Genomic DNA, 14,043 nt, shown 5'->3' with positions numbered 1-14,043 from the left:
GAGGTGCGTTCTAAACTAGACGGGTACTAAAGACACAGTCTACGGTACTAGAACGACGTTCTTATCGCCCGAGTGTACTATCGTATAGAACTTGGCTTAATCTTTGCGGCCTACTAGTAGGGGAATTTTCGCTTTTTCGTAGGAATTAATCGTTGCGGTATAGTATAGCATATTAATCTTAATGCCCTCCGGGCCGATAATATCTATCGCTATAAGGAACTTAGCGCTAAGTTCCTTAATAACGTATACCTCGTAGCGTATATAGGCGATAACCTTAGTACCCTTAACGATTCCCGGTACCTAAAAATCGAGATCTACGTACTCGCTAATATCCGTCGAACCTACGCCCTTAACCTTTAGTAGAGCTACTAAGCGCTTACGCTCGATGTCCGGGCGTATCTAGCGTAGGAAAGCCTTATCGATAAGTAATATAGTAGCGCCTATGTCTAGGCAAACCGCGTATTCCGTACCGTCCTTCTATAGGCGTACGACTGTGCGTAGATAATAATAGCCCCGAAACGCGTATCTACTCTTAACCTTTAGTAACGTAGCGGACTTAATAAGTCTAGCGTCCTCCTCTACGCTATCCTTCTTAGGCGTTAGCTCCGTAGCGTGCTTAGTACTTGGAGTGTGTGTCTAGGTGTTAGGGTCTATTACGTGCCTAATGCCTAAGGCTGCAACTGCCGCACTTTATCTTTAGACTTTCCGTAGATAGTCCTTCTTCTAAATACATTAGTTACATTAAGTGGTTATAAGCCCCCTGCGTTTCCAACGTATACAACACGTTCACTACGTATTCTAATAGTCACTCCGACTGCTACGTAGCTAGCGCCCGTTACCAAAAATTGCGCCGACACTATTATCGTCGCTGCCGCCCTCGAGGGTTCTAGCAGGTGCTAGTCCGACTCGAGTTATTAGTATTAGCTGTCCGCCACACCGGTTTCTAACATTAGTGTTAGCTGTCCGCTATACTAGAATACAGGCGCGCCTATCGGCCGCCTCTTAAAACAAGTCTACAGTCTCTTTCTATATATCGCCGTCGCTGTCCGCAATAGCTCCCCCTACAACTTCTACTAGCGCTTATATAAGCAATATCCCTAAGCTGAAGAATAAGGAGAATTATCCATTATAGTCTTATACTGCTAAGGGTGCCCTTAAAGGCATGCAGGTATAGCGCTATATCTAGGGGACCTGCCTAAAGCCTAATATTAAGTTGTCTTCTAAAACTCAGTTAGAGTTTGAAGACCGACAAGATAAATAGGAAGCAAAAGATCAATTAGCGCGTACGTAGATCTTTGCCAACTATATCGCCGAAGTTTAGTAGTCGTTGCTTAGTCTCGCTATATCGTAGGAAGTGTAGACTTACCTGTATAAGAAATATACTAGTAAAGGTAGGTCTACTGAATTCATACTCTACTAGGAATATATCACCCTTCGGTATAATAGCAAGGACATTGAGAAGTTCTATAATAAGTACAAGAAGAAGCTTAGTGCCTTGAAGGATACTAAATTAGCTATTAGCCAATACTAGGCTATCTACATGTTTATTATACAGATCTCTCTATTCTACGAGGCTTTCGCATAGATGCGCCGAGAGCAGATACGCGCCTCCGAATACACTATTAACGATAACACACTTAATAACATTATTAGCGCGTTGCTTAATAAGAATGTAGCTCAATTGAACTAGGCCTAATATAATAGCTTCTTTAGTCTTCAGCGCCAGCTACAACAGCAAGGTAGCAACAATAACAACGGCCGAGGTAACTCGAACCGTAGCGGTCGTAGTAGCCGCGGAAACAGCAACAATGGTCGAGGCCGCGGTAGAAGCAACTAGAATCAGAATAGTCACTAGTCTAACCGTAAGAAGTGCTTACACTGTTAAGGCACTTACCCTTCCGACCGCTGCTATACTAAGTACCCTTATCTGAAGGAGGAAGACCGTCTTCGTCGCGAGAAGCAGAAGGCTAAGAAGAAGCAACAATAGGCGTTAACTGCTTAGTAACAGCAGCCGTCTAGTTAGGGTAGTCAAAATGGTGCTTAGGGGCTATATGCGGCTAATGCTACCCCGGGGGTGTTATTAGACCTAAACTACAATTACGCCTTCACTGCAAGCGCTACTATAGTCACTATCAGCGACTAGGTTTCTACGGCTCTTACGGCTAGCACTCGTACTACTGATTAGGTTGTCGACTTAGGTACTAGTATGTATATAGTTAATAACCCCTTACTACTTATTAAATACGAAGGCTATTACATTCCTGTCCGGTTTAGTAGCAACACAAAGCACGCTACGATAGTTGGTATAGCTTAGACTGAGGTTGTTAATGAACGTAGTGTAAGCAGCATGAAGCTGTCTAATATACTATATGTTCTAGGTCTAGCAGCCAACCTTCTATCTACTAAGAAGCTTGCCGACAAGGGCTGTTTCTATCGGAATGACAAGCGAGTGCTGTTTACTATTATTAACGGCTCGGAGGTTACTGTTGCTTAGACATACCGAAAGAATAGTCTCCCCTATCTACACATACCAACCTCCGGACCGGATAGCTAAGTTGTTGCCCTTCTGTCGAAGAAGGGGGTGCTAATAGGTACGATAGAAGAGTGGCATCTACGATATAGCTATATCCATTACCGCAAGCTATTACGAATGGAAGCTAAGGGTCAGATTGTTATTACTGGAAACAAGACCGACTTCCGCAACTGCATTGCCTATCGAATAGCTATATTATATAAGGAATACAATCGGCTACTACGCGTACGACTATCTACGATCTATTACATTGTCTATATAGATATAGTTACTATCACCAACCCTAGTCTGCTATAAGAGCGCTACTTTACATTGTTTATATGCGCTAAGTTAGCCTATCGACACGAATATACTAGCTTACTAAAGTTAGGGGCTGCAGTAGCAATCAAGGATCACCGTATACACGTCCGTATACAAACTAGCTATTCGATCCCGATCTACCGCCTCGATAGAGGGGGTAAGTACGGCGGAAATCAGCTATTAAGCTAGGCTCGTAATTAGGGCATTGTACTACAGGTTATAGCTCCTCATTCTTCTACTTAGAATAGCCTAGCTAAGGTTAGCAACTATATCGTATACACGACCGCTCGGAAGATAATGCTCTATGCGAATTTGCTAAAGGCCCTGTAGCCGTATATAGTTACTACTGCTACACAGGTCCTCAATATCACTCCTAGAACCTTGGAAGGTCTTAGCCCCTATACCATTGTAGCTAGGGAGCTCAATTGGTCTCGAAAGCAGCTACGTCTTTAACATCTTCGTACCTATAGCTGCACTGCTATTGCATACGATTACGGAGTTGCTCGTAGAAAGAAGATGGATAGTAGAGGTCTTATTAGCAAGCTGGTTAGCTATACTAAGGACTTAGTGGACTCAGGGAAATACATAATTTATCTTCCTAACTAGTATAAGGTTATTCCGTCGAAGGATGTCTAGTTTATTAAGACAGCCGGCGAGCTGTTGCTTCTAGAGGGCATAGACCTATACGCTAATACTAATAACCTAGCTAAGAACGAGTTTGTTACACTCGAGTCTATTATACCGGCTCTGTTTAATTCTACAAGCAACGAGGCACCGTCGCTATAGGAAGCCGCTAGTATAGTCTAGCAGCTTCTAGCCTAGCTAGAAGAGCCTCTAGACGAACCTGCACAGGAAATAGCTAATAAGGTCGCTAATCCGTTGCCAATCGATAACGACCTTCTAGACGTTTAACTACTAGCTTTAAGTAATGAAGATAGCTTTCAGTTAGCCGAGGAAGAGCTAGCATATAATCCAAACGCCAAGAAGGGCGAGCCTAGCTAGCTGCCTAAATTTGAGCGACTAGACAACGTTAGTAGTCGTTCTATACGCAAGACACGAAGTAACAAGAGCGCTCGTAAGCTGTTGCGTAGCTATCTAGCCGATTGTAGTGTTAAGCGGTCAACTCGACGTACAATAGCTAACATGCCGATAGCCTATATTAAGGGTTTCATAGCTTCCTGTTACATTGCTAAACAGTCTAACAAGCCTAAGGAGACCATTCCTATTCCGAAGAGCTATAAGGAGGCGACTTAGTTACTATATTAGCTATAATAGAAGGAGGCCTATAAGGCTAAATACAAGTTACTAATCGACAACTATATATAGGTTTATGTGACTCGACTAGAGGTGCCTAAGGGTCGCAAGGTTGTCCGTAGCCGATAGGTGTTCACTATCAAGCGTAACGCTAATAGCAAGGTAAGCCGGTTCAAGGCTCGTTAGGTTGTCCGTAGCTTTACATAGGTTGAAGGACAGGATTATAACGAGACCTATGCGGCTGTTGCTAAGCCTTATACGCTTCGAGCCTTGTTTAGTCTAATTGCACACTACGACCTAGAGGCTAAGTAGTACGACATTCTGACTGCCTTTCTTAATGCGCTTATCGGTGACAAGCACAAGATCTACGTTGAATAGCTACACGGCTTTGAAGACCGTAGTAGCAAGGGCATAGTTTGCCTACTGCTAAAGGCCCTATATAGTCTAAAGCAGTCGCCAATACTGTAGTATAAAGAGCTTCGGAAGTACTTGAAGAGCCTAGACTTTATTCTAATAATGTCCGACATCTGTGTGTTTAAGCACGTTGTTAGCGGCTCTATTATTGTTATCTATGTCGACGATATAATTATCATCGCCTATACTCTATTAGTACTAGAGGCAGTAGCTCAGTTGCTAAAGGACCGTTTTAGTATACGAGAGCTAGGCGACCTTTACTACTATCTCGGCATGCGCATTATCCGCGACCGTAACAAGCGCACTATCTACGTCGTTTAGGACGCCTACTTGAATAGGCTCTGCGAGAAGTATAGTATACGTAGTCGTATCGGACTAGCTACGCTAATAGCGCCTCGTTACATTAAGACGTCTATTCAACGCGTACCTAAAGGCTATATAGCTAGTGCCGCCTTCAAGACTCAGTATTAAGAAGGTGTTAGTAAAGCACTATAGCTAGCTATAATTACACGACCTAATGCTTGCTATACTGCAGGCCTGTTATTACGATTTATCTCTAACCCTACCGAGGAGCATTATGCCGCGCTTCTTTAGCTAATTGAGTACCTAGTTGGCACCCTCAGCCGTAGCATGCGCTTCTAAGGCAACCTGAACGAAGACGACCTTAAGTTCGCTAGTTACTGTAACGCCTTATAGGCTAACGATCTAGTTACCCGCCGCTCTATAGGCGGCTTCTACTTCACTATTGTAGGCGGACCTCTATTGTATAAGTCCGGCCGCTAGACACTCGTTACACTGTTATCAACTAAAGCTAAGTATGTTTAACTCACTATAGGGGCTAAGGAAGCAGTTGCCTTAGCTCGCTTATTAAAGGAAATTGGTTACAAGGGCTATATTCTTCTAGTTACGCTCTACGAGGACAATTAGTCCGCTATTGCTATTACTAAGTCGACTAGTATTAATAGCCGCACAAAGTATATAGATGCTCGTGTCTACTACATTCGAGAGAAGATTGCTAATAGTACCATTGTCGTCTAATAGGTCAGTACATATAATCAGATAGCCGATAGCTTTACTAAGCTACTTAATAAGATCAAGCACGGCCGCTTTGTTAAACAACTAAACCTAGTAGATTGTAAGGCCGCTATTAAGAGCGCTGCAAAGCTAGCTGCTAAGTACTGAGAAGAAAGGGCCTTTGTTACTTTGTCTGTTTAACCTAAGAGTAGTCTAGTTTGTTCACCTGTTTCTGCTTACCTAATACCCCTTGTTTGCTTTGCTAATAGAATAGCTATTGTGTTGCTTGTTTTATTATATAGCTATATGCACGTGCTGAGGGGGTGACTTAGAGTGTGTGTCTAGGTGTTAGGGTCTATTACGTGCCTAATGCCTAAGGCTGCAACTGCCGCACTTCATCTTTAGACTTTCCGTAGATAGTCCTTCTTCTAAATACATTAGTTACATCAAGTTTAGTACGCCTATAGTCCTATAAGAGATTGTTACTATTAAACTTCGCGCTGCAATTTAAGTATAAGAACTTTAAAGGCCGTATCGTAGCGAAGGGTTCTATAGCTAGAGGAAGGTACTTACTAATATATAGGGAAAAGGGGGATAGTAGCGGCACTTCGCTATAGTATACTAATATAGAGTCCTATAAAGAGGCGTTATCGTCTACGTCGTCTAATCTATAGTAGATGTCTACCTAGTCGTTAAAGTACGCCGGTACGGAGTGCGGGCTTACTAGCCTCGCCGAGTAGCGTAAGCTAGATCGTAGGCGTAAATGTAAACGCAGCTATAGGATAGATATAGGCTCTTCGACTAGAGGCTCCGATACCTACTTATTAGCGTAATAGTTGCGCGGGGCCTTATTACCTTAGCGGCCGCGTTCTTACTAATTCTAGGTATCGCGTACGTCGTTTCGCGTACCCCTATCTTGTCGTCGTCTACGATTAGCATTCTTGCTACCGCGTACCTCGTAGCCCCGATTATTGTTATATAGCTCTACTCGATTGTTATAGTTAGAAGTGTACTCTTTTTAGCGTCCTTCCTCCGCTAGGGCTTGCCTATCGTTTCCTTAATCTCGGCGCTAATACTAGTTTTAATTAGCATAGCTACTATTTCTAGGGCGCTTATTGCCGTAGCCGCTAGCGTAACTACAACCTAAATTGTCGCGATATCCGCGTGCTACTACGGCGTACCGATCGTCGAACCTACTAGCGTAACCGCGACCTAAAGCATCGCGATACGCGCCCGAAGAATCGGCGTACCGGTCGCTATTGCGAGCGTTTCGGTATTATAACTTACCGTTATACCTATTACGGCCTCGTGCTATACTATAGCTATTAGACTATATATACCTACGGCACTACGCTTTATACTTGTCTTCTACGGCTCGCGTAAAAGTATAAATCGTATTACTTAGTAAAGGCTTGTCGAGCTTATCTTATAAGCGAGGCTCGAATCGTAACTACGCCTAGTAGAGAAGAGCGTACGGCCTATTAGGGTCTGTCTCGAGACCTGCCTCGCGTACGTAGCGGATACAGTTTATAATAAACTGCTAGGGTCCTCTACGGTTACGTACGTCCTATACCGTATACGATTCGGTATATAGCTTATCCTAGGCCTCGATAATAGATCTATTAAACTTGTCCCTTAGGGCTTTATACTAGCGCTCGATGCCCTCTCCTCCGCGAATCGTATTACGATTATTGCTTATAAGCTCGTAAATAAACTATTATTATACGGCTCTACGGAGGCACTTCGTAAGCTAAGTACGTACTATATAGGCGTAATTAACCGCCGCGTAATCGCAAGCTACGTCTAAGAATAGGTATACTAAGGTAAATGTAACCTTATTACCGTACGTATAGATGTCCTAGCTATCTAAGTCCGCGTATAGGGCGTCGGGGTAGAAGTACCCGATATCTATAGGGTTAAATCTCTCTAAGCGCTAGGAACGCTGCGGGCTGTAATAGGGCGAGCGGGTAAAGCGGAAATTGTCTATATAGTAAGGGTTAAAACCGTAACCTCGCGGGCTAAAGTTCCTACTATAGGTACTAGAGTCGCTAAGGCTCGGGCTTAGAGGCCCTTCGCTAGTAGCGCCGCCTTAGCTATAGCGGCGTTATCTAGCCTTAGCGTTACGTTAGACGTTACAGCGTAACTAATACGGCTAGGCCTTAACTAGGTTAGGTAGTAGGGCTAATAGCACTTGTTCCTACGGGACCTGTTTATTTAAACTTATACGCGCGAGGCGTTTAGCTCTCCCGGTATCGAGCCTGTCTTATACTAAGCTTAAAGGGATGCTCTAGCGTAACTAGTCGATCTCGTCCCTAATTTCGTCCCTAAGTTACTATATTTAGATAACTTGTTAATTTAACAGTTGTCTAAATAGCTAGCGTATCTTATTGCGTAGGACGGCTAGGTTAGTAGCGTTTAGGATTTCGCCGTTAGCGTCTTTAGCGGCCGCGTTAGCGCTAGCGGCGTTCTAGTTCTCGCGTACTAGGACTTCGCGTAGCGCGCCCTCTCGTAGGCGTTAAGGCTAGGGATTGTCGTAAGCTAGCTGCTTACCGTTGCGCTAGTTCTAGGAGGATAGTCTTGCGGCCGCGTTACGTACTCGCTAGCGGTCCGCGACTAGACGCCTAGCTTCCGTACCTAGGAAAGTGTTAACCGATCGGCGGCGCTATATCTACTATCGAGGAGGTAGGTCCCGCTCGATACTAGGTTCTACGTATACTAAGTCCGTGCGCTAGAATTCTAGGTCTATATTTTAGGACATATCGGCTATGTCTTTAGTAGAAGCGGGTAGGATTAACGGCTCTTATTGTCGGGGTCCTTGCTACTAAGTACCTTGTCGCTAAAGCTTAGGAGCTAGTAACGAGGACTCTAGACTACTTAGGGCCGGGAGCTCCTACTATTCGGGCTTAGGGCTCTGTTGCTCCGGAGCCTACTAATTAGGACTCTACTGCTCCGTATCCTAGTACTCGGGCTTAGGACCGTATTACTTAGGACCTTGCTATTTAGGACTCTACTACTTAGGGCCGACTAAAACCGGTAAGGACAAATTAGGACTGCTCGGGACTAATAGCTCTAAGGTACTAAGTTCTCGCAGGCCTAGGGGAAACACAATCGGTAAGGACCTATAACGTATATACGTAACTCGTCGTATACTAGCTACTAAAATAGTCCGACGGCGACGTAGCTATAGACTAGTGTCCGGACTTAGACTTGTAGGCACTACTATGTCTAGTAACGGCGGTACTAGTTCTAGAGTAGGCGCCGCTAAGTCGTTAGGTCCTATCGTGTCTAAAACTGCGAGTTCGTTACGAAGAGCAAGTAGCGTCTTCGCTGCTACTATAACTAAAGAGCGGTTAACTACCTAATCCTAAGGGAAACCGAGGGTAGTACCGCCTCTAGTATCCGAGAGTTTTCGTAGTATATATTCTTCTAGGGGCTAATAATACGTAGTGATTTTCGTAACGACTGCTATAAGCGGGTCTCTTTGCTTCTAGTATACTAACTTAGCGTAACCGGCGTTAGCTAAGAACTCCTTAAAGCAAAAAGCGATGTTTAACGAGTAGGCGTCTAAATCGGGGCGTACGGAAGCTAGCGTATTTGTAGAATAAGCGTAGGCTCGGTAATCTTATAAAAATAGGGGATAAGTATAGAGTTAAGGAACTAGACCGAATTCGAGAAACTATTAGGGTACTTATAGGCTCTTACCTCGACCGGTGCCCGCTTCGGTAGGTGCTAGTATAGAGTAAACAAACCTAGATAAGGAAGGCGGGCCGCCTAGTCTAGCGATTAGAGGGCTATAGGGCGCCGTCGATTAAAGGGCTATCGGTATATAGCTAAGGGTATACGGAAGATAATATGCGGAATTTAGAGGACTGTCGTAATCGTATCTATATCGAGCGTAGGTAGTTATTATAGTTAGGTAGGTAGGTCGGTACCGCTAGTACGGGACCTCGCGGTCGCGTTAAGCGGCGGCGGTAGGGTTTTTTAGTTTTTTAAGGTACCCGTTCGTTTAGTACTCGGGTACTATTCAAACGGATCTAGATCTAACTAAAGCGAAGCTACTAATTGTTATACGAGGGACGATTAGTAGGTTAGCTATAGTATAGTATTAGGGTAAGTATCTACGGTTCTACGGAAAGTATATACCGGGCTTAGCTAGCGTACCGTCCCTGCTATAACAAGTTCGATCTCTATTAGCGCGCGAGTAAGTACAAACCCGTAGGCTCGGAAAGAGGGCTAATAATCTCTAGATCTTACCGGTCTTCTAGACGAATTCGGAGACGATATTCTCGCTATATAGTAGCGGTTAGAGCCTAAGTTTCTAACGATAGCGTCGGTCGCTCGGGACGTCCTCGCTATCCCGAGCGTAGGTATAGGCTATAAGAGGTCTTTTAGTATCGCTCGTTACTAGGGCCGCTTTAATCGAATATACTCGCCTACTACCTTCGAATCTATTATAGTATTCCGATACTATCTCCTCTACTAGAATCGCTAAGGTAGGTTACTAAAGATTATAGTTATACTAAAGGAGTTGATCGAGGAATTAGAAAACCTTAAGATCGAAGAAACCTAGGAGCGCGAAGAGAATACGAAATTTAGTCTAAGCGAAACCCTAATTAGCGATAACGAAGAGGAGGAGGGCGGAGGTAGAAGGCGATACTAGGTCGAGAAGCGGAAACGTATATAGGCTTAGAGTAGCTTTAAGGAGACGAAGCGTTTACGTATAAGGTAATATAGCTAGCGTATATAGCCGGCATATATCCGAAATGTGTTTCGAATTCCTAGGACCTAAATAGACTAGTTGCTATAGCAACCGACCCCGCTTACCTACGGACTATTTCTAATTCTCTATTCGCTCTTCCTCTCCCTCTTCCCTTTCCCTATATTCTTAAAGACAAATATACCTTAAGGATTCGGCTCTTCGGGCCTTCCTAAGCCGGCTACCTCCCCTTCCTTAAGCTACTATCCTTTATTCGAATCTAACGATAACCTAATAAGGCGGTTTAATAGAAGACTATTTGTTCTAGAAGGTAAGAAGCATTAATATCTCCTTACGATTATATACTTATTAATTTTCTAGGTCCTACCGATATACCCTCGTCGCCTAAACGCGTAGATAAATATCTTTAGAGGCTAAAGGGCAAGGGTAAAGCAAGCTAAGTATAGGGAGACCGTAGCGAGAACGAGATATCGGAAGAGTAAGGCTCTCCGTAGTATATACGAAGGAAGGGGGTTCCTCGGAAAACAGTACCGAAAAATAAGAAGGCTATAGGTAGATAGGAGAAGGCTAAAAAGAGTAGGCGGACGAAGACTATCGCGAAGAAAAGTTATCTTTCTATTAAAAGAAAGGGAACAAGGCAGGACTCGACGATAAAGAAGCGGCGCTTCAAACTAGGTACTATTGCCCTTCGCTAGATCCGGCTTTTCTAAAACAAAAGAGGGACCGAGCTTTTAATCCTTAAGACTCCCTTCTAGCGACTCGTCCGAGAAATTACATTAGATTTTCGGTCTAGTATACGATTTACGGCTAAGGCGATTAGTACTCTTTAGGAAGCTACGGAGGCATTTCTCGTAACCGAGCTTAAGCTTTTAAACCTCCTTACTATCTATACGAAGCGGGTTACTCTTTAAAATAAAGATATACAGCTTCTAGCTAAAATTCGGCGTCGGTTTATAGCGGATTAGTTAGAAATTGTATTTAGTCGTTAGATTAACCTAGGAGGAGGCCTATTTTCGCATCCTTTTGCCGGCTATAGGTGCCGGCTACATTTCTGATTTTATCTCCGCGCCGTCCCTAAATCTAAGGTACGAAGTAGAAACCTAGCGCTCTATATTTACCCGGCTATTATAGAGACGAGCTATATTTAGATTAGTTTCTTCGTATATCGCGACCTAGCGGGTAGTAAGCGAAAGGGCGATAGAACGTTTATAATCCGTCTCTATTTAGACCTAGAATATAAAGGTCCTAAGGAGCCCTAGCATCCTAACTATAAGGAGATTCTTTAGTATTAGCACTTTAATCCTCTATACTACGAGGCAGATAGCAAGCCTACGAGAGAGAAACTTTAACGAGAAATTCTCTATAATACGTAGCGCTATTGTATAGCTATAGATACGTACTAAGTCCGGCAACTCGAAGAAGAATTAAGATAGCGTATTAGCGACCGAGGAAGAGATCGATAGTATACTAGTAGAGTCGAGGTTTTATAAGCGAAGTATAAGATAATATAGGCTCTTAGTCGTATAGAGTAACGTACTATATAAATAACTAGGCGTACTACTCTTATTTACTTACGACCTATATCCTAGGATACTCTTCTCGTACTTTTTATACTCTTTTCTAATACCTTACCTATAAGCGCTCCGCGATAACCGAGTAAATATAAGCTATAGGGTTTCCGCTCGGTACCTTAGCCTCCGAGATAGGGCGGAGTTGAATTTAGAGCGATAGCCGGCACTCGTAGCCGGCATATAGAGACGGTAGTAGGCCTTTTCCTACTAAATAACTAGCTTGTTTAGTATAGCCTACCTGATATTTCTTATATTTACTAGCAATAGGCCTAGGTTATTTATAAGATTACTATAGCTAGTAAAGGCATTACTAAAGAATATCTATACTATAGTAAGATACTATTATTACGCCGGCTATTTATTAAAAGGAGGCTTTCGCCTATTACTATACCGGCTATATATGCCGGCTATATTTCAAAGTCTCCCGTATCTGCCTTTTTTAGCCGTACCTACCTTTTTTAGCCGTACCTGCCTTCTTTCCTTGCTCTAACGTTACTATAATATAGGCTTGCGCGAAGCTTACTCTATTGCCTAGCGATACCGCGATACTACCGCTATATTTAACCTTCGTATCGATACCTATACCTCTACGCTCTATATCTACTACCTCCGCAATATCCTCGCTCCGCGCGCGCCTTCGTATACCTTCGTAACGCACTTTTTTCCTTAATTCGACGACTTTTACAATAGCGAGTCTACTTAACTAAGTTACGACGCCTCGCAAGAAGGGACCTAGTGCTTCTACGGGTCGCAATAAGACCGGAAATAGTAGAACGAGTATAGTATATCAACGTAAGAGGGCTACTACTACTACCGCTAGCTCCGGTGCTAGAAAGGGCGTCGCGAGTAAGGCTCCGCGTAAGACAACGGCGGGTAAGGCTCTATATAAGACGACAACTAGCGCTTCTACTACTAGTAGCAATCGTACGAAGCGTCGATAGCGCTTAGGAAGTAAGTCCTATTTATAGCCGGCAGCGTAGCCGGCATTCTTACTATCTTTTTACTAATCCTTCTTTAGCCGTAGCCCTCCGTAAGATTCGGTAGTATTAGAAGAGTTCTTAGCTCCTAATCCGCAAAGCTCCTTTCTAACGACTTGTTCGCGAAATTGCCTAGGATTATAGAACGGACCTTCGCTTCTAAGCCTCCGCGATAGGCGCCCTTTAAGAGGCTATAGAAGCCTACCTAGTTCGTATCTTTAAATGTATATTTCTCTTCTACCTCTTTTCGGACTATACTAATACTATTTTAGCGGTTAACCTTATAGCTATCTACGCGAAGCGTATAACGATTATAGATAAGGATTTTAAAGCACTCGATTAGATTCTAAAAGGCTAGAATATCTATATTCGAGACGGTACTAGGTAGGATAGATATTCTAGTAGAAAGGATGTTCGTAGTGTTATCTATAAGCTTTTCTATATACGAAATGAGCCGCTATTATATAGCGCTATATACCGCGCTCTAAATACTCTCTAAGTATATATATATAGTATAGTATACTTTATTAGCCGTACGGAATAGAAGTCTCCCAAAATCCCGTTAGTACTAAGGAGTAAAAAGGCCGGCTACGCTGCCGGCTACGCTGCCGGCTACGCTACTAGCTACGCTGCTAGGTTTTTTAAAGAACTAAAAGAAGATAGACATTCCGGTTAATTTGTATTAGTTTAGATTTTTATAAAAAGAAAACAGGGAAAAATAAGGAAGGTTGAAGAGCCTAATAGTTATAGTTATAGGCACTATCCCTGTTTTCTAGAGCATATTATATACCTGCCTTCGCAACTCTACCTAATACTCCCTCTAAATATCCTTATACTCTACCTACTAAAAATTCAACTAGGTACCTAGACCTGTAGCTACCTCTATATCTTTTACTATCTTCTATAGGTTAAAGGCCTCTTCTATAGCAGCCTCTACCTCCTTATACAATACGAAGTTACTACCTGCCCTACCCTTTATATCTCCTAAATAACTAAGAGTTCTAAGGAACGAACTAGCATTCGGCCTTAGTATAGCGAGTAACTAGTAGAACGTTCTATAGAGCTACCTTATAGCTCTTTTATATACTATACCGATACCGAGGGAGGAGCTATCCTAGTACTTAATATTGTCGAATAGTTCGGTAGGAAAGTGTATAAACTTCTTAAGGAGGAGGACTTCTAGGGAAATCGATAAGTTCTACCTAGATCTAGATAAAGACATTCTACTAAGCAGTTAGGGAATTGAACCGTAAACGAAAGGAT

Source organism: Pseudocercospora fijiensis (genome assembly GCF_000340215.1).
Source record: "Pseudocercospora fijiensis CIRAD86 unplaced genomic scaffold MYCFIscaffold_4, whole genome shotgun sequence".
Lineage (NCBI taxonomy): Eukaryota > Fungi > Ascomycota > Dothideomycetes > Mycosphaerellales > Mycosphaerellaceae > Pseudocercospora > Pseudocercospora fijiensis.
This window is presented reverse-complemented; position numbering follows the sequence as displayed.